General features: G+C 37.2%; 1 protein-coding gene and 1 long non-coding RNA gene across 3 annotated transcripts in view; one reads left to right on the plus strand and one right to left on the minus strand.

Moving 5' to 3' along the window:
- LOC125912501 (uncharacterized) overlaps positions 1 to 4,311 on the plus strand; it is a 21,446-nt gene extending 17,135 nt beyond the window's left edge. The window contains exon 4 of the long non-coding RNA XR_007454762.1: positions 3,608 to 4,311. This is a non-coding gene — a long non-coding RNA (uncharacterized LOC125912501). The remainder of the gene's footprint in view (positions 1 to 3,607) is intronic.
- Positions 1 to 23,160, minus strand: part of ST6GALNAC3 (ST6 N-acetylgalactosaminide alpha-2,6-sialyltransferase 3) — a 535,521-nt gene that overhangs the window by 222,867 nt on the left and 289,494 nt on the right. The window lies entirely within an intron of this gene.

Consider the following 23,160-nt stretch of genomic DNA (forward strand, 5'->3'; position numbering starts at 1 on the left):
AAAAAAAAAAAAAGAGAGAGAACTACAGGCCAATATCCCTGATGAATATGGATGCAAAAATTCTCAATAAGATACTAGCAAATCGAATTCAACAGCATATAAAAAGAATTATTCACCTTGATCAAGTGGGATTCATTCCTGGGCTGCAGGGCTGGTTCAATATCCACAAATCAATCAATGTGATACATCACATTAATAAAAGAAAAGATAAGAAACATATGGTCCTGTCAATCGATGCAGAAAACACATTTGGCAAAATTCAGCATCCTTTCTTAATAAAAACCCTCGAGAAAGTCGGGATAGAAGGAACATACTTAAACATCATAAAAGCCATTTATGAAAAGCCCACAGCTAATATCATCCTCAATGGGGAAAAACTGAGAGCTTTCCCCCTGAGATCAGGACCACGACAGGGATGTCCACTCTTACTGCTGTTGTTTAAAACAGTGTTGGAAGTTCTAGAATCAGCAATCAGACAACAAAAGGAAATCAAAGGCATCAAAATTGGCAAAGATGAAGTCAAGCTTTCACTTTTTGCAGATGACATGATACTATACATGGAAAACCCAATAGATTCCACCAAAAGTCTGCTAGAACTGATACATGAATTCAGCAAAGTCACAGGATACAAAATTAATGTACAAAATCAGGTGAATTTTTATACACCAATAATGAAGCAACAGAAAGACAAATAAAGAAACTGATCCCATTCACAATTACACCAAGAATCTTAAAATACCTAGGAATAAACCTAACCAAAGATGTAAAAGATCTGTATGCTGAAAACTATAAAAAGCTTATGAAGGAAATTGAAGAAGATACAAAGAAATGGAAAAACATTCTGTGCTCATGGATTGGAAGAATAAATATCGTTAAAATGTCAATACTACCCAAAGCTATGTACACATTCAATGCAATCCCAATCAAAATCGCACCAGCATTCTTCTCAAAGCTAGAACAAGCTAAAATTTGTGTGGAACCACAAAAGACGCTGAATAGCCAAAGTGATTTTGAAGAAGAAGACCAAAGTGGGAGGCATCAAAATCCCATACTTTAGCCTCTACTACAAAGCTGTAATCATCAAGACAGGATGGTATTGGCACAAAAACAGAAACATAGACCAATGGAATAGAATAGAGATTCCAGAATTGGACCCACAAATGTATAGCCAACTAATCTTTGACAAAGCAGGAAAGAATATCCAATGGAAAAAAAGACAGTCTCTTTAACAAATGGTGCTGGGAGAACTGGACAGAAACATGCAGAAGAATGAAACTAGACCATTTTCTTACACCATTCACAAAAATAAACTCAAAATGGATGAAGGACCTGAATGTGAGACAGGAAACCATCAAAACCCTAGAGGAGAAAGCAGGAAAAGACCTCTCTGACCTCAGCCGCAGCAATTTCTTACTTGACACATCTCCAAAGGCAAGGGAATTAAAAGCAAAAATGAACTATTGGGACCTCATGAAGATAAAAAGCTTCTGCACTGCAAAGGAAACAATCAACAAAACTAATAGGCAACCAACGGAATGGGAAAGGATATTTACAAATGGCATATGGGATAAAGGGCTAGTATCCAAAATCTATAAAGAACTCACCAAACTCCACACCCGAAAAACAAATAACCCAGTGAAGAAATGGGCAGAAGACATGAATAGACACTTCTCTAAAGAAGACATACAGATGGCCAATAGGCACATGAAAACATGCTCAATATCACTCCTCATCAGGGAAATACAAATCAAAACCACACTGAGATACCACCCTACGCCAGTCAAAGTGGCTAAAATGAACAAATCAAGAGACTATAGATGCTGGAGAGGATGTGGAGAAACGGGAACCCTCTTGCACTGTTGGTGGGAATGCAAACTGGTGCAGCCGCTCTGGAAAACAGTGTGGAAGTTCCTCAAAAAATTAAAAATAGATCTACCCTATGACCCAGCAATAGCACTGCTAGGAATTTACCCAAGGGATACAGGAGTGCTGATGCATAGGAGCACTTGTACCCTAATGTTTATATCACACTTTCAACAATAGCCAAATTATGGAAAGAGCCTAAATGTCCATCAACTGACAAATGGATAAAGAAGATATTGTTCATATATACAATGGAATACTACTTGGTGATGGGAAAGAATGCAATCTGGCCATTTGTAGCAAAGTGGATGGAACTGGAGAGTATTATGCCAAGTGAAATAAGTCAGGCGAAAAAGACAGATACCATATGTTTTCACTCATATGTGGATCCTGAGGAACTTAACAGAAGACCATGGGAGAGGGGAAGGGGGGAAAAAGTTACAGAGAGTGAAGGAGGCAAACCATAAGAGACTGTTAAATACTGAGAACAAACTGAGGATTGATGGGGGTTGGGGGAGTGGGGAAAGTTGGTGATGGGCATTGAGGAGGGCACCTGTTGGGATGAGTGCTGGGTGTTGTATGGAAACCAATTTGACAATAAATTATATTAAAAATAAATAAATAAATAAATAAATACCAAAAACACAATTACATCCATAGTATACCAGCAAAAGAAAAGAACTATAACTGAAAACTATTTAATGTATAATAGCAACCAAATGCAAAATACCTAGGGGTAAAAACTGAATAAGAAATTTGTGAATGCTCTATGAAAAAACAAACATATAGGCTGTCAGTCCAGATACGGAATGATAAGTGTTTTTTAAGAAAAAAAAATTAATTTCTACATCGAGACTAGATGCGTGCTAAAGTTTATTTCTGGTCTTAGATTTTGTGATCTACTACTGGACAAGCTAAATAAAGCCTTTGAATTATAGGAATCTGATAGTAAGATTTAAATATAATATTTATACTTGCTTTGGAGACTCTCTTTCCTTTATTACTGCAGTAACTATAGTTTGAAATCCCTTTCTTGTTTGAATAATTATTTTTAAACTATTTTAAATCTTCTTCTAGATATCATGGTTATTGACCCAGTAAATGAAATTACTGAGCCCCAGTATTTTAATGCTTTAATGAAGTGGCTTTCTAAAATGCTCACTCCCTGTGACCATGTAAAGCATAGCAATTAGCTAAAACTGAAAATTACCACCCTTCTAGTACCCAAGACTCCAGCAACTAGACAAACTAAAGACCTCGCTCAGGCCTCAGAAGAGCAAGGGCAACAATAAACAAATAATTATTCACAGGATGAATGAACCAAAATGTTTTATTGAAAATTATGGTGCACAGTCGTCACAATTTTAAGAGATTTCAGACTTCCGTAGAGTCTTCTCCAAAACCTATGTAACTGGAGTTTAGAATTCTCCATGGGATCATTCTGATAAAGGGCAATTTGAACATCTCTCAAGCACTGAGTATTGTAGCTCCTTTACATATTTTGAAGCTGAAATAAAAAAATAAGGCCCTGAAGTTAAAACAGGGTCAGTTGCCATAAAACATTAAAGCACAGGCAATTCTGTTTCAGATTCTGTGTCTCCCTCTCTCTCTGCCCCTCCCCTGTTCATGCTCTGTCTCTCTCTGTCTCAAAAATAAATAAATGTTAAAAAAAAAATTAAAAAAAAAAGCACAGGCAATCCAAAATGTAAACAAATTTTTATTTTTTGTTTCATTTACAAAATAGGTTTACTGACAGGCTATGAAAAGAATGGGTGTCCTTGCCTTTCCTGAAAAGAAGGAAATGTAAACTGTGCACAAGTCCTGGCTGGGTGCAGCAGCTGAGACACGGTCCTCGTCACAGCCCCCCACCTCACGCTTGGGCTCCCGTCTGTAGCTGCGTATCTAAAGCATAGGGCCTAATTAAGCTGATGAATTATGTATGGATATATTATTGAATATATACCAGCCTGGCCATAAAAATAAATAAATAACCTTTCTGTTTCCCAGAATTTCATTTGCGACGTGGAGAAGTGAGAGGGAGCTGTGAAAAGCCAAATAATTTTTCTAGTTCTAATTGTTATGAAAATGATATGCCTCTGTGTGTGTGTGTGTGTGTGTGTGTGTAACTGCTATCAACAAATACTAATTTTCAGCAAAGAATAGGTAACACTTCACAAAAATAGGACTTGTTCCAACTGAATATTTGTTTCTTGTGAGAGGAGACAGGCAGTTTGCTATACCATGGCCATATCATTTCTCTATCTTTCCAGTGCTGGAAGCATACATTTGCCCATAAACCAGATTTTCCAATACAGATTAAATAATGAAGACATGATGGGGTACCGGGGTGGCTCAGTCAGTTGAGCATCCAACTCTTGATCTCAGCGCAGGTCATGATCTCGTGGTTTGTGGGTTTGAGCCCCACATGGGGTTCTGCACTGACTGTGCGGTGTCTGCTTGGGATTCTGTCTCTCCCTCTCTCTCTCCACCCCTTCCTTCCCCACTTGCACTCTCCCACTCTCAAAAAAAAAAAAAAAAAAAAAAAAAAAAAACTTCAAAAAAAAGATGATTAAAAAAAAATGAAGACATGATTCAAAATGAAAGCTATTAATACCAGGACTTTGAAAGTTTAGTATGTAAACTTTCATATATAAAAATAGATCACTGCATATAGTCATTTCAATACAACCAACATGCACCATTTCATCATATTCCACTTCCTTCTTATCTGAAAAGAACTTAATGTGTTTTAAGAAAATGAGAATAGAACCATCTTCTGGCAGCATAGTACAACACAAATAAGCACTGACTTTGCTATCAGAGTTGTGTTCAGATTCCTCTCTGTCATTTTCTAGGCTGGGTGCTTTTGCATACATTTCTCAACTTCATGATTCTCTGTTTTTTAAGTTCTACAATTCATTTATTAGTTATCCGTGGGCAACCACTGTATTTGCCCACCTGACAACCTTGAATGCAATTCAACATTACTATTCATCTCCCATAAAAGAAAGAAAAAAAAAACCTACAGTCATTAGTGGGCAATATAAATTTAGTGGAAGACCGTTTGGGGATATGAAAGAGGGCTTTCCCCTCCCAGATCTTCGTTTCTTCCTAGTGACACACCCCAGACTCTATTTCTCTGCATTTCTTCACAAAGTGATATATTTCTCCTGATGGTTCTTCCCAGCTGGACTCTCACAACTATCACTCACTCAGCCCCCTAGACTCCCTAGTTACCCAGATCGACCCTTCTCAGGAGTTAGTAGAGATGTATCAATAACAAATCTTGTGATTAATAAATAAAAGCACACATACACACACTTTGCAAGAGGAAATGAAGGCTTTTTATTTTCTGCGTTTGTGTCATCTGAGGATTCCCTTCAGGACTAGTAAAATCTTTCTGCTTTGGCTTTAGCTTTGTTATTTTTCTTAGCAGATGTTGGTAATAAATATGTTTCAGAAGCATCCATACACTTGCTTCTTTCATTTTTTCCCCCACATAAGTCTGCTTGGTAAAAAAAAGTGCTACGTAGAAAACATCAGATGCAGCTTAAGGACACACAGAGTGAAGGCTTTTCTGTGTGGGCTGGATCGTGAATGTAGAGCACGCATTGTGACGAAAATCATTCCTCTAGCTCATGATGGGAATAATTTCTCAGATCGAAGTTCCCTTTCTGCCCCACAGAGGAAACCTAAGTAACAGTCATGATCTTTTCTTAACACTGCATGGCAAGCTTCAAAAGACAACCAAGGCCAGGAAAATTCCTCTAATGGTTATCTGTCTCCCAGCGACAGTGAGGCAGTTCCAAATCAAACATGGCGCTGGGCTTGGTTTCTTAGAAACAAAAGGATAGATTACACAACAAATTTTAAAAAGAAAATTAATTTCATAATAGATTTCCTGGCTGGATGTTAGGAAGACTATTCTCAAAAAAATAAAGGGCTATTTGTAGTCTTTTTGGAAAACTAGTAAAGTTTTATGCAGAGTATGGATAACCACAGATGGCAGTAAAGTGTATAATGTATGCAAAGGGGAATGGTTCCAAGCTGATATTTTTTCCCCTGGGAAAACTTACTAATACTTTCACATTAATAATGGGCCATTATCTTAAAATTGAAGCTGGTAAGTCCAAATACCGTAGGTCTGGTAGTTATGATTTGAATGGGTTCTTGCAGTTTTCCAGCTGTTAAGTTAAATGCAGAGTAGCCTGTGGCTTCCCAAGATGAGTTTTGACTCTTATTTCTAACCGATTGACCTGTGCTCTGGTTTTTGACTGCAACATTAGGTCAGTCAACAAAAATATCCTGTATGAATGGGTTGACATGGCCACCAAACTCTGATTTCCAACTCTCAAGCTGGAAGTATAACCCCTAATTTACTCTAGTCCCAGGCTGATTAGACCCATTATTTAATGAAGTCTCTCTTGGTTGTCTGTCTATCAAATTATTTGTATTCATGGAGAGAAAGTGATAAGCCAAAATGCTAATTATCCATTTTTCTAAAATAAAAGGTCCATGCTAAGAATAATAATGAGTTATTAAAATAGCACTTTTCATCTGACATAATACATCTTAACAAGCTCTTTAAATCCAGAGATTTTCATTGCTGGACATCTTATCTAATAAAAAGGGAGATGTTTACTTTCTATTCAGAATTTTGCTAGCATTGGGCAATGGCTTTTGAATTTGAATGTTATTGAAAATAATGAGATAAGATGGGGGAAATCTAGTCTCTAAAAAAACTTTAAAAACCCCTACACTTAACGTATTGATTTATAGGAACATTTTTCCAAGTACCTGGGTCTAAAATAGTGATTCTCAACTGGGATAAATTTTGTTCCCTAGGGGATATTTTCAAATGTCTAGAGATATTTTTGGCTGTCATAACTGGGGGTGGAAGGTGGCAGTGGTACTATTGGCATCTAGTGAGTAGAAGCCAAGAATGCTGCTCAACATCCTACAATGAAGAGCAAAGCCACACCCCCGCTAAGAATTAATCAGCCGAAAATGTCAGTAGTGCTGAGGTTGAGAATGTATATGTATATGCATATGCATATGTATATGTATATAATATATATGTAATATAATACATGTAATATATGTAATATATTATATATAATATATGTTATATATATTATACATTATATATAATATGTTATATATAATATATAATAATATATAATATATGTGTATATGTGTGTATATATATATATATAATATATAATAGCTTTGCAACTTGTTTCTAAAGAATATGCACTCCTACAAGGAGTTCTGTTAGCAAGTAAAGGCATCTCTTACTGCTCTCATCAGCACTACCTGTCCACATAAACCATGTACATTTGTATACAACCAACCAGCTCGGATAACCTTCATATCCCATCCTACACTCACAACACACACTCACACCTGAGGCCTGTCACACACAGGGGCTGCTTAGCTCACCACCACCACCATCACCACCCCAACAATTACACTGATCACTTTTTAAAAAAATACACATTTCAGGAATTGGGAGCACAATGATTTGGGGAGCATAAATCATGCACCAATTTGTTTTCTATATAAATATGTAGGATTAAAGTTCCAACGGAACATCCTAAGTCATTTTTTAACCACAAAACAACTTAGAGGTTAGCTTCTAGTCTTCCTAGAGGAAAAGTCAAGAGAAAACAGTTTATTTTCTAGATAGATTTCTGTTTCCTTGGCACACAGAGTTTTGGCACTGGAGGGCTGTGAGAAACACAGTGGTTTTGGGTTGGCAGGCTCTGAGCATTTCAGTTCCCAGCAGCGAGGCTCCTCTGAGGCCTGCCAAATCCACAAAGCAACACTTAGTCTTTGGAGCCAAAAGCCCTTGGGAGGGAACCATCCTCTGTGAAAAAAAAAAAAAAAAAAAAAAAAAAAAATCAATACATGCTCCATTAGCTAAAAGGTTGATTACCAGTAGCAGAATCTTTAATAAATCTTAGCTAAGTTTTAGAATTTGAAGGATACTAGTTTTATATATTTTATTTGAGAAAGGGAGAGTGAGCGTGCATAGGGGAGATGGTCAGAGGAAGAGAGAGATTCTTAAGTAGGCTCCATGCTCAACGTAGAGCCCGACACAGGGCTCGATCCCACCACCATGAGATCATAACCTGAGCCAAAATCAAGATTCAGATTCTCAACTGAATGAGTCACCCAGGCACCCTGGGATACTAGTATTATAGAAGTTTGATAGTTAATCAAGTATCAATAATGTAGATGCCAGGGAAAGGCAGCCATCTGTAATGCCATCTCTTTAGTTAACACCAAAGTCCCTCTCACTGGCTCAGATTTAATTCAATAAATTCCTTTAAAAAGCAAAACAAACAAACAAAGCCAAAAAAAACCTTGGAGATTAAAGACAATAATAGATGCAGATAGTGGGTAGAAAAAATCATGAATGTTTATTTATCTGCAACAACTTACCTAAAATTCATGTATACCCAGTGAAGAAATATTTGTTAGAATACAAGGTGGCTCCACCAATACAAAACACAGAAATAAAAGCGCCATGAAACCAACATAAATAATAAATCATTATATAAATAAATGAGCACAGAAAAATCTATCAAAACCCATTAAAACAAGAATCATACATATCACCGGGTTTGTGTGTAGAGGCTGGATTAAAGGTCAGTATGATACAATGATAGGAAGTGGGAGCACATTACTGAAAGAGGAAAAAGCAAATATCCAGCTGTTTTAAACTGTTGGCTATTATGAAAAATTAAATTATATACATTCTTAATAAATGGCACCAAAAAGCGAGGCTGAGTGTACAAACAGTATTCTGTAAAGGCACAATACTAAATCATCTAGACAACAAATGCATTGGGATGTTTGGCACTTGATCTTATTTTGCATTATTTACTCAAAGTATGATCATTTTGTCATTTCCTCCGTGACAATTAAATTCTGTCCAATACAACAATCTTCCAGAAGAAAGTAATTAAAATGTTGATGTGTGCCATACTTTCTTAATAGAAAACTTTTTTTAAAGGGTGAATTAAAACTGATCTCAAAGGTTAAATGTAATGAAGTGTGTCTAAGATACACAGCTACCAATTAAAAACATATTTGTGGTAATTAGCATTCAAAATAAACATGGGGATTGTAGGCTCTGGAATTCACATATCCTCCTCTCACAAAGCTATAGGTCCATAAAAGTAACTGAATCAAAACACTAACTACACACAGTAAGATGCTGCCCTCTGGCATTCCCTGGTAGAAGAAACCTTACAGGGATTGCATTTTCACTTTTGTTAACCACAAATCAACAAGGCTCCCGCTGTATGTAGAATAAACTCTAAACCCTTCATGTGGCTTCAGGCACCCTGGACTCTGGACCTCTCAGTCACAGCCAGACAGCAAACTTAATTTGTTTCTTGACCATGTCATGTTCTTGCCACAGCCTCAGGACTTGGAACATTGTCTCTTTTTTCCTGGAATACTTTACGCTCTATTGTCAAGCCATTTTTGCAAATTCCTTCTCATTGTGCAGGACCCAACTGAAATGTCAGCTTCTCAAAGAAGCCTTTTCCTGACCACCTATTCAAGTTCAAGGTAAATCCTCCCCATTAGGCCCTTTTATAGCACACAATAGTGTACCTTCAGATATAATTGCGTACTTCTTAATCCATTTACTCATTTATTGTCAGTCTTTCCCATTAGTCCCTAAATTTCTTGGAGGTTAAGAGAACATTCCGTTTGCCACTATATCAACAACACTAACACGTTGCCTGGCCCAAAGTAGATGTTAATAAATATTTCTGAACACATAAAAGTAGTTTCAGATGCACTGTAAATATCACATTGGTTAAAAGACTTAGCTGTGATGTTTAGTGATAGAGTGGTTTTAGCACCATTACCCAATATCAATGTTAAGTAGGATCCTACTTTATTCACACAGCCATCTTATATTTTTCAGAGCATAAAACTTTTTTTTACTGTATTTTTTTATTATATGAAATTTATTGTCAAATTAGTTTCCATACAACACCCAGTGCTCATCCCAAAAGATGCCCTCTTCAATGCCCATCACCTACCCTCCCCTCCCTCCCACCCCCCCATCAACCCTCAGTTTGTTTTCAGTTTTTAAGAGTCTCTTATGCTTTGGCTGTCTCTCCCACTCTAACCTCTTTTTTTTCTTTTTTTTTTCCTTCCCCTCCCCCATGGGTTTCTGTTAGTTTCTCAGGATCCACATAAGAGTGAAAACATATGGTATCTGTCTTTCAGAGCATAAATCTTAAATTTTGTTAAGTTCAACGAATTCAGAGGAATCTCCAAGAATATAGAGACCTCTGATACCAATGGGATATACAATTCATTCCATTGAACTGAGCAACAGTATAAAATACACTGAGTGTAGTCACTGTCTAAACCACATATATACATGTCTGTGTGTACAGGAGTACATGTGTGTACATGTGTCAAAACCCACCTATAAGTAGATTCCTAGTCAGGGGCCCTGCTGGACAGATTGTCTTGAAATAGACATGTCAGGATTTAGCCCCTGAGTTCTTTCTTCTCCTGAACTTCTCAAAAATTGCTTTCTTAACCTACATTTTACTTTAATATCCAAAAGGTCTAATATGAAATTTCAGATAAAGTATCACACTGAGTTAGAGGGAATGAACTAAAACAGACTTAAATTTGTGATGAAAAGGTTATGGTAGCTGGAGAAGCCAGGATCACAGGACTTTTCTTGTTTAAGCAGGCCAGTCTAAATGGGCACAACATGAAAACAGAAAAGAGGTTAGAAAACAAGGAAAGTAAAGAATAAAAACACAGTAGGATATTCATCTGGATACAAGAGTATAAAATCATTATTAACTCCTATGTTTAATGAAGAAGAGAAAAAGACAGATTTTAAGGGCCACTGGATAAAGGTAGAAAGCATAATTTTCAATTGCAATTTTAATGGTTATTTAATAATTTTATGATAAGTTTTATAAAAGCAAGGAAATTGTTCTGTTCCCTATATGACTCAAGCATCCATAATTGTGTCTGACATCTCGCAGGCAATCAGCAAATATTTGTTGAGTGAATAACAACAATAATGGCAAGTTCTGTTAACGCTTTGTCAAATACTGAATAGAACAATTCATAAATAAATACCAATACCCATCACAGCAATCTTAGGAGGAAGGCTTATCATTACTGTTTTATAAATGAGCTAATGAAATCCTAATAACTTCTCCAGGATCAGAGAGAAAAACCAGCATTCACATTCAGGACTAGATGACTCCAGAGCCTGCTTTCCTAACCACTGCACTAAACAGGCTTCTTGAACATGCAGAATTGTACAGAGGACAAATGCAGGCACATTTAAAAGGAGGTGCAGGAAAAAAATATCACAATATAAGATGAACTATAGTGCTGAAGAACAGGGCCTGTTTCTGTATAATCAGTTCACTGAAGCTGCAAGTACAATGCCATAGGATATTATGAAGGTGGCTAAAGGCAGGACAGGGTGAGATAGGGAGTCCAGAAAAAATAGATAGCAAATAAATAAAGAGCTTATTCCTTTCCACAGTAACAACTATACCACTAGCTGCAACATTGCCAGAGCTGCCAAAAGAACCTTACAGAAATGAGGCAGACCCTGTTTTTCAAAAGAGTAATAATGAAAAAATAAAGTCCTGTGGTGCTGTTCCTCTATTGGCCCTGCTTATAAATTCATAGCACAGCATGGAGGTTATTAAAATCCCATATGTGAGAACCACACACAGCACAAAGAGATATGAATTGGCGTTCCATGGAGATAATGCTATCTAATGGGCAAAACAAGTAGTGGGGTTTCATTTTTATTCTGACTGCATGTGAAAAGGGCTCAGCATCAAACTACTGTGCACGGATAGTTGACCATCCAAAAAACTGTTTCTCCCCTTCCTTCCTATGGATTAATAAGTGGGATACAAAGAGGAGGGCTATTATCTGCCCAAGTCTGGATATTCCCATGATATTTTTTCTTCGCTTGCAGCTGTTTGAAATAGAGTAGATTAAAAGCTTTTCCAGCTGCCCTGGCACAGAAGGGGAGCGGGGGAAAAAACCTTCCCCTACTCCCAGGGGAGCATCATGAAGGCCCAGGGTTCTGCAGGCACACAGGACTTAGAATCCAGAGTCTACCACCTCAGTGCCCAGCATAGGCTGGCTTACACTTTGCTGTTGTCGAGTTGGTTTGTTCAACGTTTTTCGTTGGTTGGTTGGTTGGTTGGTTGGGTTTTGGGGGCCCAGAAGAGGTGGCTCAATGTCCTATTATGGAAGATCAAATACAACTAATCATAAATGCTATTCTGTATGATAGGCAATGAGAATGGAAACAGCATCTCAGACTAAAAAGCCAATTTTAAGAATATCCTGTGACCTTAAGGAACAGAAAACCTTACATCTGAAATTTCCTAAGTAACTTAGAGCCTGAATTTAATTAAGACAAAATAGTGCTATTTTTAATTCATTTAGTCTAAAATCAACCTTCAAAATCAGGTAAATTTGTGGTCATAAATACCTGGAGCAGGGTATGGGCAGGAAACACTACTCTAAGGAGCCAGGGATAGATTAGATAGATAGATAGATAGATAGATAGATTTATTTTTAATTTTTTTAACATTTATTTATTTTTGAGAGACAGAGAGAGACAGAGCATGAGTGGGAAAGGAGAAGAGAGAGAGGGAGACACAGAATGTGAAGCAGGCTCCAGGCTCTGAGCTGTCAGCACACAGCCCGATGTGGGTCTCAAACCCATGAACCGTGAGATCATGACCTGAGCTGAAATCTGATGCTTAACTGACTGAGCCATCTAGGTACCCCAGAGCCAGGACACTTAAACTCCAGTTAGTAATCTTCCTGGCAACCCCAAACCCAAATATTTTAAACAGAATCTAAACCTAATCTAACTTAATGTAATCCAATAAATGTATTGTAAAAGGGATAACCAAAGGTAGAAAAAATGTGAGTGGTTTCTGATTTAAAACATCATTCATTTATTCAGCAAATATGTAATAAGCATCTCCTCTGTTCTGTGACCCCTCCCCACCAGGATTCCGCAGGGAAGAGAGACAATGTCCTCTGTCCTCACAAAGCTTACAGATAGTGCTGAGAGGGCAAGTAGATCACCTCCTCCAGTCCTAGGGTCACCTTCAAGAAAATTCAATGGCATGGCTGTTGACCTACAGGTTCCTCAAGGAAACTAAGTGTCCATGTAAAAACTGAGGATTGAGTCTCTGTTGGTGGCTTGAAATGAAGAGCAACAAACTGGGGAGCCACAGGTAAGATAACCATCTCCAGCCTGGTAGGTGGAGGACCAGAAAAAGGCCACTTCAGAACAAGGAGAATGTAGCAAGATGAAAGGCTATGCTGGGAGAGGCTAAAGTGAGCTCTAGTGTGGGAGAGTGAAATACTGGGTTCAGAAGGAGGGGGCATCCTTAAGTGAATGTCAGTATCAAACCTCTTAGACCTCTTAGAAACCTGTACTGACCAGTGTCAACCATCTTACTACCACATCTGAAAAGATGAGATATTGTACTACTAATTTAGGATAATATCTCTGTTTCCAGACTCCTCTACATGGGGGTGATGAATACTCTCTCCCTGGTTATAAGAGGTAAGAATATAGACAGAACAGGAAGGAATACAAATCTCAAGATTAGCATTGAAAAGGCCAGGTTCTTCTCTAACACCAACAGTCATGGGATTGTTAGACAAATAAGTTTATCTTCTTATATTATTTTTTCATATGCCAACTGCAGATAATAGTGCCTATCCTGTCCAAACTCTGAGGGTTTCCAGAAGAATAAAAACATAACAGAGTTTAAAAAATAAGGAAGGGACACATTTGTAAGGCTTACACCTAATTTTCACAATTCAGTTCAGCCAAGTTTAAGTCTCATGGCTGAGAGAAATTTAAAATATAAATAAATAACATCCACAATAACAGTAACTGCTATGATTTACTGAGTGCTTAACACATGTATCAGATATATATCTCATTTAATCTTTACATCAATCCTATGGGGTTCTTATAATTATTGACCACATATTACAAATGGAGAAGCTGAGACCCTGCGAAGTTAAATGTTTTGTGAAAATACATACATCTGGTATATGAAACTCAAATCCATCTGACTCCAAAGCCTGAGACTTAAGCAATTAAGCTATTCTGGTTCTTAGTCATCTTTCAAGATTCACTTCAGTGCAAATCAGTATAATTTGACTCAATTAAATCTACAAACCTTATTGGTAGTAGTAGTACTTAACATACAGGCTTTCAGAGTTCAGATAGTTTACACATTTGCAGAAAATGACACACGAACCCTCGCTGGAGGTTCCCAGCCTACTTCGCTATGAACGAAGAATACAGTGGAAGCAAGGTGATTGCACAGGGAAGGGACTGAGTTTACATGTGTTGGCACTCGCCATTTGGTTCCCTAGCAGAGCACTAAGCTGCTCTTGACACTAGGGTTGTAGGGTGCCGCCAGTGTTGAGAAAACAATTTTTTTTCCATCTTATTCTTAACACACTAATTTATGCAGCTCTATTTAAGCTTCTGGTTCATGAGCCAAAATTGTCATCAGTGTAAGCTCATCCTCATCCATGCAGAGAAAACAGAGTCAGTTCTCAAAATATCTTTGCCTCTAGCTTTCCAGAAATCCCGTCTTCTTGATTGCTCAGTATAGTTCCAGGTATTAGATGGCTTTAAAACAAATAGAAGGAGTGGTCCAATCCCCCCCCCAAGGTAATTACAATAACAATCGCAAATATTTGTGGAGTGCTCACTTTTGTACCAGACATTGTTTTAACTAATTATTGACTCAATGAATCCTGAAAACAACACGATGACACAGGTATTGCCATTACCTCTCATTACAGTGAAGAAATCAAGACCCAGAGAGTTTAAATGACTTGCTCAAATGTTAAACTGGGGTTTAAATCAGGTAGTCTGTCTCTAGGGTTGTGTCTTTAGTCGCTACATCATGCTGCCCTACATGCCCCACACGATGGGGGAGAGCAAAGATCTGAGACAATTAAATAATGCAATTAGCTAGAATATTTATTTCCATAATTAATTGCAGATGAAAATGATAATGGAGTTTAACAGTAAGTTTAGTAGGTGAAGGAAAGTTCATGGAGAATATAAAACTTGAACCCAAGAAATTTCTGTTTGCAATGTTTGCACACCTTTCTTCACCCAAAAAACCCTTCTACTTTTTTTTATCTTGAGGAGGTTTTGGGTTTTATTTATTTATTTTTTTAAACATACTTTTAATGAGGTATAACATGTATATGATAAGAAAACAAAATACTATTCTGACTTGTATCATTATAGCTTAATTTTACTTGTTTTGAAATTTACAAAGGGAATTATACAGTATGTATGCCTTTTTTGTGCCTGGCTTTTCATTTCTTCACATTACACCTGCAAAACTCATGCTGTTGTGTGTAGAAGTAATTCATTCATTATTCTATTATGAACATATAACGTAACTTTTCCTTCTATTATGGATGAATAAAAGGCTAGATGTTCAACTTTATAAACATTATTGTATAGTTTCTTTCCTGCCAAATGTAGCCATTTGTGTTAAGTTGGCAGGTTTCTAGGGTCATAGGATAAGTGTATGTTCTCATTATCTTTTTGTTATTGATTTATAGCCTAATTCCATTGTGATCAGAGGAAATACTACATGTGATTTCAATCCACTAAATTTTTTAAAGATTTACTGTAGTGACTAGTATATAATCATTTTTGTTAAATGTTTCATGTTTATTTAAAAAGAATGTGTATTCTATAATTTTTGGATGCAGAACTGTATATACATATCATTTAGGTCCAGTTTGTTAACTATGCTGTTTACATCTACTCTATCCTTACTTATATTTTTGTCTGCTAATGCTAACAGTTAAAGAGAGAGAGATCTATTAAAATCTCCAACTATGATTGTTGGATTGTCCATTGTTCTTAGTTTTGCCAGTTTTTGATTTAACTGTTTTAAGTGCATATCTTTTTAGGTTATGGATATTGCTGTCAAATTGCTCATTTTGTTACTATTGACATGGCTTTTTCATTTTTAGCATGACTTCTTTCCTTAAAATCTAAAATGTGTAATATCAGTATAGCTACATCAGCTTCCTTTTGATTAGTGCTTGCATGGTATATCTTTTTCCATTCTTTTATTTTTCAACCTTTCTGTGTCCTGATTTAGGTAGCATAATAGTATTTTCATATATTAAGTCTTTTAATGGAAATATTTAGATCATTTATATTTAAGATAACTATGGATATATCTGGATTTAATTTTACCACATTCTTGTTTGTTTTTCATTTCCATTTGTTCTTTGCTCCTGTATATCAATCTGTCTTTTTAAAAATTAATCAAGTCAATTTATTTTTATTTTTCCACTTCTTTCTCTATTAGTCTATTACTTCTACATTCTTGTATTATTCTTTTTAGTTGTTGCCCTACAAATTACATTATTTTTTCTTTGACATATTAAGGTATAATATAGTTTAATGTTTTCACCAATTCCCAAACATTGCAAGGCTCTTACAACACTTTAACACTTTACCCTGCTTCTACATTTTGACTATTGTTGCCATGTATTTTAATTTCACTAGACATTAGTATTTTTATTTTGCACAATGTTCATCTATATTTACTTTCATTTAAAACTTTTTTTAATTGATTTTCATTCCTTCTTTCATTTCAGCACTTCCATATAAGATCATTTCTTTTTGGCTAAACAGTTCCCTCTAATGTTTAGGGTGAGTCTGTTATCAAATTCTCAGATATTGTCCACAAATATCTTCTTCATCTACACTTTGAAGAATATTTTCACTTGATATAGAATTAGGTTAGCAGCCTGATTATTATTATGTGCTTTCAATGCCTTGAAGATGCCACTCTGCTGACTTCTGATTCCACCACTCCTGTTGAAAAAGCATTTTCTGTCTTACTATTGTTCCTTTGAAGGTTTTCTTTCCTGTCAGACTTCAAGATTTTTTATTTTGTCTTAGGTTTTCAGTAGCTTCATTCTGATGTGCTTAGGTATAGTTTTATTTATATTTCTGTTGCTTAGGGTTAATGGAGCTTCATGAAGTGGCACCTTGAGGTCTGTTTGAAAAATCCTCAGTCAATACAATTTCAAATGTTACTTGTGGTACATTCTTTCTCTTCCTCACTTCTGGAACTCCTTGCAGACCAATTCTGTCATAAAGTACATTAAAGATTTTCTGTCTAAGTCAGTTGTAAATATTTATTAATATTCTATCTTTTTTTACTTCTCATGTCAGGGACCAGTTCTAGAAGTGGTCTCAGAATCATACTTTGAGAAGCACCATGTTAGATTTTTCCTACTGGCCTCCTATGTCTGTTGTGGTCTCTTTGTGTGTGTGTGTGTGTGTGTGTTTTAGATTTTTGTTCTCTATGCTTCAATCTGTTATGTTTTACTAACATCCTCAGCTTTACTAATCTTCTCTTTCCCAAGTGTAATGAGCTACTAAACACATCTCTTGCATTCTTAATTTATGTTTTTCGAAAATTCTAGGATTTCTATTTGATCCTTGTTTACCTTTTAGGGTTTTTTAAAACATATTTTTAATGAGGTATAACATGTATATAATAGGAAAACAAAATACTATTCTGACTTGTATCATTATAGCTTAATTTTACTTGTTTTGAAATTTATAAAGGGAATTATAGATTGCTTATAGATTCCTGTAGTCTATTTCTATTTTCTCTTGAAATTCAGGTATCTGGTCTTGTATCCTGACATGCCTGGTAATTTTCTATTAACTACTTGTACATTTTAAGTGAAACAATTATTTAAGTTCTTCCTCCATTGGGGATATTGTTTTATTCTGAAAGGTAGAGCATAGACTCATTACCTTGATCCAGTAGAGAATGGTCTATTTCCAGGTTGCCCTTACTATTACAGTCTAGCTCTTCCAAGTCTCCATTGAGAATTTGTAATTTTTACCAGGCCCCTTCCTGCATGGGAGACTTTGAACCACAATTTCTTCCTCTTCAGGTACATGGGATTGCTTAAATACCTGCTTAGACTTTTGGCCTCTTATTTGCTGCATTCTTCTTGGCTTCTCTTGCGCGGAGTGCAAAGTCCACAGGTTCTTCAGGGATTGTTGCATGCAGAATGTTGGCTCAGATATCTCTGGTTCCCTTTTCTCTGGGATCTTGGTCCTTCATATCATGGCTGTGTTGGTATTCCTGAACAAGAATTTCTGTCTTCTAATTCCACTGAGATTCCTGTAAGATCTAGGCCACTACTTACTGTGTGGCCTCTATGCTCCTTTTTGTGTATTGCAAATGAATCAAAGAAAAAGAGCCACAGAGAGAGTCCTGTTCACCTCAATACATTTCCCTTTCTCAGTTGTCTTGACTTCTCAAATTCTAGTCTCTTTAGGTGCATTCTGATGCCTCCAGGTAGTAATTTATCCGGCTTCTTAGTGGGAGAGACAGTATGATGTCAGCTACTCCATCATTTCTGCAAGCAGTGTGCTCTTGTGAGGATTAAATAATGTCTAAAAAACAGCTAACAGTATTAAATAATAGTAAATATTCAACAAATACTTATTAATATTATTATCACTATATATAAACTAACTTTTAGTTCAGAGGAATCTTTTAGTGTAATGTTCCTAGGAATCCTACCCCAAACTCCCAATTCCAAGTGCTATTTATTCTCATACTTGTCCCTGGCATTACAAGTACACAGATATTACCTTTAGGTTACATGGTCTTATGCACCAGACTTTCCCCTGTCTGGTAACCTTTTATCACCACATTAACAGTACTCTAAAGAAGGGATTGTCTCTTTTCTTTTTCTTTCTGCTTTTTTTTGTTAGCTGCCCCAGCTATTTTCAAACCAAATCTATGTAGATCCCCAATAAATGATCCAAAGCTGCCTATTTTACTGTTATCTCAACCCTCTAGATAGATAGATAGATAGATAGATAGATAGATAGATAGATAGGCACTCCTGAGTTATATAGTAGTCCTGGAGTCCAAAAGCTCTTGAGGAATCTAGTTTAACAACTACTACCATGGTGGGATGCCTGGGTGGCTCAGTAGGTTAAATCTCTGACTCCTGATTTTGGTTCATGTCATGATCTCACGGTTTGTGGGTTCAAGCCCCACAACGGGCTCTGTGCTGACAGTGTGGAGCCTGCTTGGGATTCTTTCTCTGTCCCTCTCCCTCTGCCCTTTCCCTCCTTGCTCTCTCTCTCTTTCAAAATAAATAAATAAACTTAAAAAAAACTACTACCATAGGGACAATTTCTGGACATTTCATCTCTTAGAATCAAATAAGACTTAAACATTAATACTATAATTTGGAAAACAATGCTCAGTATTTTATCCCCTTTGGTCCCACTATAGAAAGGCTTGGCATGGCTCAAGCAAAATTTCTGGTGATTTTTACGCATCACTCCACTTCTTTAGTGCTCACCAGAATCCAAATTATCATTATATTCATTCCATAATACACTAAATATACATCATGGCCTAGGTATCATGCCTGTTTATCATCCAGAATAAACAAGCATCAGGTGAAACAGCAAACAATGAGAGAAATCTGACTCAGGATGGTCTAAATGTCAATCTTAGATTGTTTGTTGCTAGAAGAAAACTACATAGAAAAACTGGGAAGGAAGAAGAAAAGAGAAAAAAAAAAGACAAGCAATCAAATATATTATATAGACGGGAAACTTCCTGGGTCCCATGTGCCTGACATTCAGGCACAATGTCACATTAAAAGGAATAGAGTTGTTGGGGGCGCCTGGGTGGTTCATGTGGTTAAGCGTCTGACTTCGGCTCAGGTCATGATCTCACAGTCTGTGAGTTCGAGCCCTGCATCAGGCTCTGAGCTGACAGTTCAGATCCCGGAGCCTGCTTCAGATCCTGTGCCTCCCTCTCTCTCTGCCCCTCTCCTGCTTGTGCTCTGTGTCTCTCTCTCAGAAATAAAAACAAAAAACAAAAAACAAAAAAAAAAAAACATTAAAAAAATTTTAAGGAATAGAATTGAACAAATATAACAATTTTAAAACAATTCCAACTTTACTTTGGCTTATCAAAATTAGATAGATAGATATCTAATTTACAGTCCAATTCTCCTCCCTCTTTTTAATAAACTTTTAAGTTGAAAAACACAATTTAAAAAAAGCATAAACAATAAATATACAGCTTAATAGATTATTTCAAACTGACCATGAGTAGGTAACCACCCCTCAAAGTCATGAAAGAGAATGTTACAGAGACCTCAGAAACCCCTCCAATCCTGTCACCATACTCCTCTTTCTGTGCCCAAGAGGTGACCACCATCCTAAACAGTGATTAACCTGGTCTGCTTTTGAATTTCATATAAATGAAATCACATAGGTAGCTTTTAACACCTTTAGGTAGCTTTTAACACCTGATTTCTTTTGTTATATTTTGTGAGACTTGCCTACATTTCATTCTTTTTCAGTGCTGTATAGTGCCCCATTATATAAGTAGAGAATTTGTTCATCCATTCTATGTTGATAGACATTTTTATTATTCCCACATGTGGCTATTATTAATAAAGCTACTATAGACATTTGTGTGCATGATGTTCAGTGCTCATATATACTCATTTGTTGGAGTATATACCTAGAAGCAGAATTGCTAGGTTATAGGATATGCATATGTTCAATTTTAACAGACAGTAATAAACAGTTTGTCATGGAGGTTGTACTAATTATACTCACATCAGCAGTGTAAAAGAGGTGCAGAGCTGCATATCCTTGCCAACACTTGGTCTTGCTGTCATTTTTGGCTTAGCCATTCTGGTGATATTTATATCTCATTGTGGTTTTAATTGGCATTGCCCTGATTAGTAATGCAGCTGAGCATTCTTTCACTTTTCTGTTGTCCATTTCACTATCCTTTTTTGTGAAGTGCCTGTTTACATGTCTTTCCCATGAAGAACACTTCTTGAAAATCTCCTTCTTCCCTTCTCCTCTTCTCTCAGGAGCCTCTCCCTCACCTCAAGCCCATGTGGCTAATGTGACACACTCCTTGCCCCCTCACCTGCTCTCATGTATTTTGCTTAACATGGATTGATGTGGACTAGCTGCCATAGTTGTTTTCTTACCTCTTTCCTTCCTCTAATATTCAGATTCTCTCTCTGACTGAGATACAGTCAGCAGGAATTCTCCCCCTTTCTTCTCTGCTGCTATTCTCTACCATCTTCCTGTTTCTGCATCACCAAAAGCCTGCGAAATGTCTCTTTCACATAGAAGTCTTTTGTAAGTTCTGTGAGGTTTTCTAATTCCCTTTCATGCCTCTACCACTCCCTTATGTCATGTTGGCCACTTGGCACAGAATGAATTCTGAAGATGAGCTAGTAAAGAAAGGACACACGCAGGAGGCCACTCTAGGGTCTCGGATGTCAAATTTGATCCTTTCCCAGAAGAAGCCTGTTTTTCTGGGACACGAGCCACACATTACAAAGAGCACAAGCTGCCTAGCAGCTATCCTAATCTTCCTCTAGGGTAGACTCATGTCTCAGTAACCTCAAACCAAAGCCATTATCAGATTCTGTCTTTCCCCACCATGGAAAACTACTTGGCCACAGTATGACAAGCACAGATGGTACCACCAGCTGCAAGTTTTTTGAGCTCTTGTTGACTCTAAACTGCCCTTAGTCTTAATCTCTTTGCAGTTTGCTCAGTAGAATGGGAGATGGGGCCAAACTTCTAATCAGGGAATAAAATTTACGGTGGGAGATTTAGCAGGGTCTGGTGAAGGGTGAGATGGGGTTAGGGATATTGGCAAGATGCTTGGGGACAAGCCCTGAAAGAAATCTATGGACAGTCGAAATGAATTGGAAATTGTTTAAGCAAAGGATCAGGGAAGAGACATAAGTAGAGAAAAATATTCTTCGTTCTGATGATAATCTTTCTGTTGGTCCACCAATGGAGCCAGGTCTTTGTACCATGAAAGTTATGTATTAAGTAAGGAATGAAAGAAGTAAAATGAAGGACCATTCTAAGGAAGTGCTCTCTGTGTGGTTAGAATAGCCTAACATGACCATTCTGATTGTGGGAAGTGCCATCCAGCAGACCTGGATGACTTTTTGTATGACAGAAGATACTAAAAAAGCAACTGTAAGAGTCATTTACATGGATTCTGGGTCCTATATAAAATAAGTAAACATCATGCATTCCATGCATTTTTTTTTTTACGTTTATTTATTTTTGAGAGACAGAGCGTGAGCAGGGGAGGGGCAGAGAGAGAGGGAGACACAGAATCAGAAGCAGGTTCCAGGCTCCTAGCTGTCAGCACAGAGCCCAATGCGGAGCTCGAACCCACGAACCATGAGATCATGACCTGAGCTGAAGCTGGACGTTCAACCGACTGAGCCACCCAGGCGCCCCCCCCCCCATGCATTTCTATCCAAAGATCTTCTATCCCCCATCTTCTATCCAACGATCTGTCAACAAGGAAACATGAAAGCTAGAAAAGACTGATCATGTATCTAACTGCTGGGGACAATGCTACCAGTTCAGACAGCTTTCTCTCATCCTCCAAAGGTAAGAACCTATAGGTCCTAACCAAATTTTTTTTACTCTTCCTTTTTGATATCCAACTACTATCAAACACCAAGACCACCAGTGTAAATGAGCCAAAAGGCCTGGGAATATGAGCCAAAGGCCTAGGGAAATGAGCCAAAAGGCCTGGAATAAGCCCTTTTTCCTTAAATATGGTTATATGTAATATCTGGCCTTCATGAAAAAAAGTGGAGAGATAGTGCCATCCATGCAAAGGAGTGAGCAGTACCAAAGGGGCATGTCTAGGGACACTATCTTCTCATCCTGAGGAGTGACACCATGACATTATATATCTGCAACCCCTGAACCCAAGTAGGCACTCAAGAGAAAGTTCAGTTACATAATGGCAATGAATTGTTTCACTTTTTGCCATGTGCCAGATACAACACTAAGAACTTTATATACACTCTCTTGGCAAATCCTCACAACAATTCTATGAAGTTGGCTCCATTATTGACTTCCTCTATAGTTGGGACTTAGAGAGTTTAAAGAATGGAATGAGTTCCCCCAGGTGGTACATGTGAGTGGCAGGTTTATAAAAACCCAAGGCCTGGATACTCAACAATGTGGCTTTCTTTATTCCATACTTCAGAGGTTCTGGACAAACTCCCAATTTTCAATTTCTCAAGCATGCCCTGGAAATATTTGATTCAGTGCTTTCTTCCTTTTCAAGATTTCTTTGGGCTATTTCTTTT

This window comes from Panthera uncia, assembly GCF_023721935.1.
Source record: "Panthera uncia isolate 11264 chromosome C1 unlocalized genomic scaffold, Puncia_PCG_1.0 HiC_scaffold_4, whole genome shotgun sequence".
In the NCBI taxonomy this organism is placed as follows: Eukaryota; Metazoa; Chordata; class Mammalia; order Carnivora; family Felidae; genus Panthera; species Panthera uncia.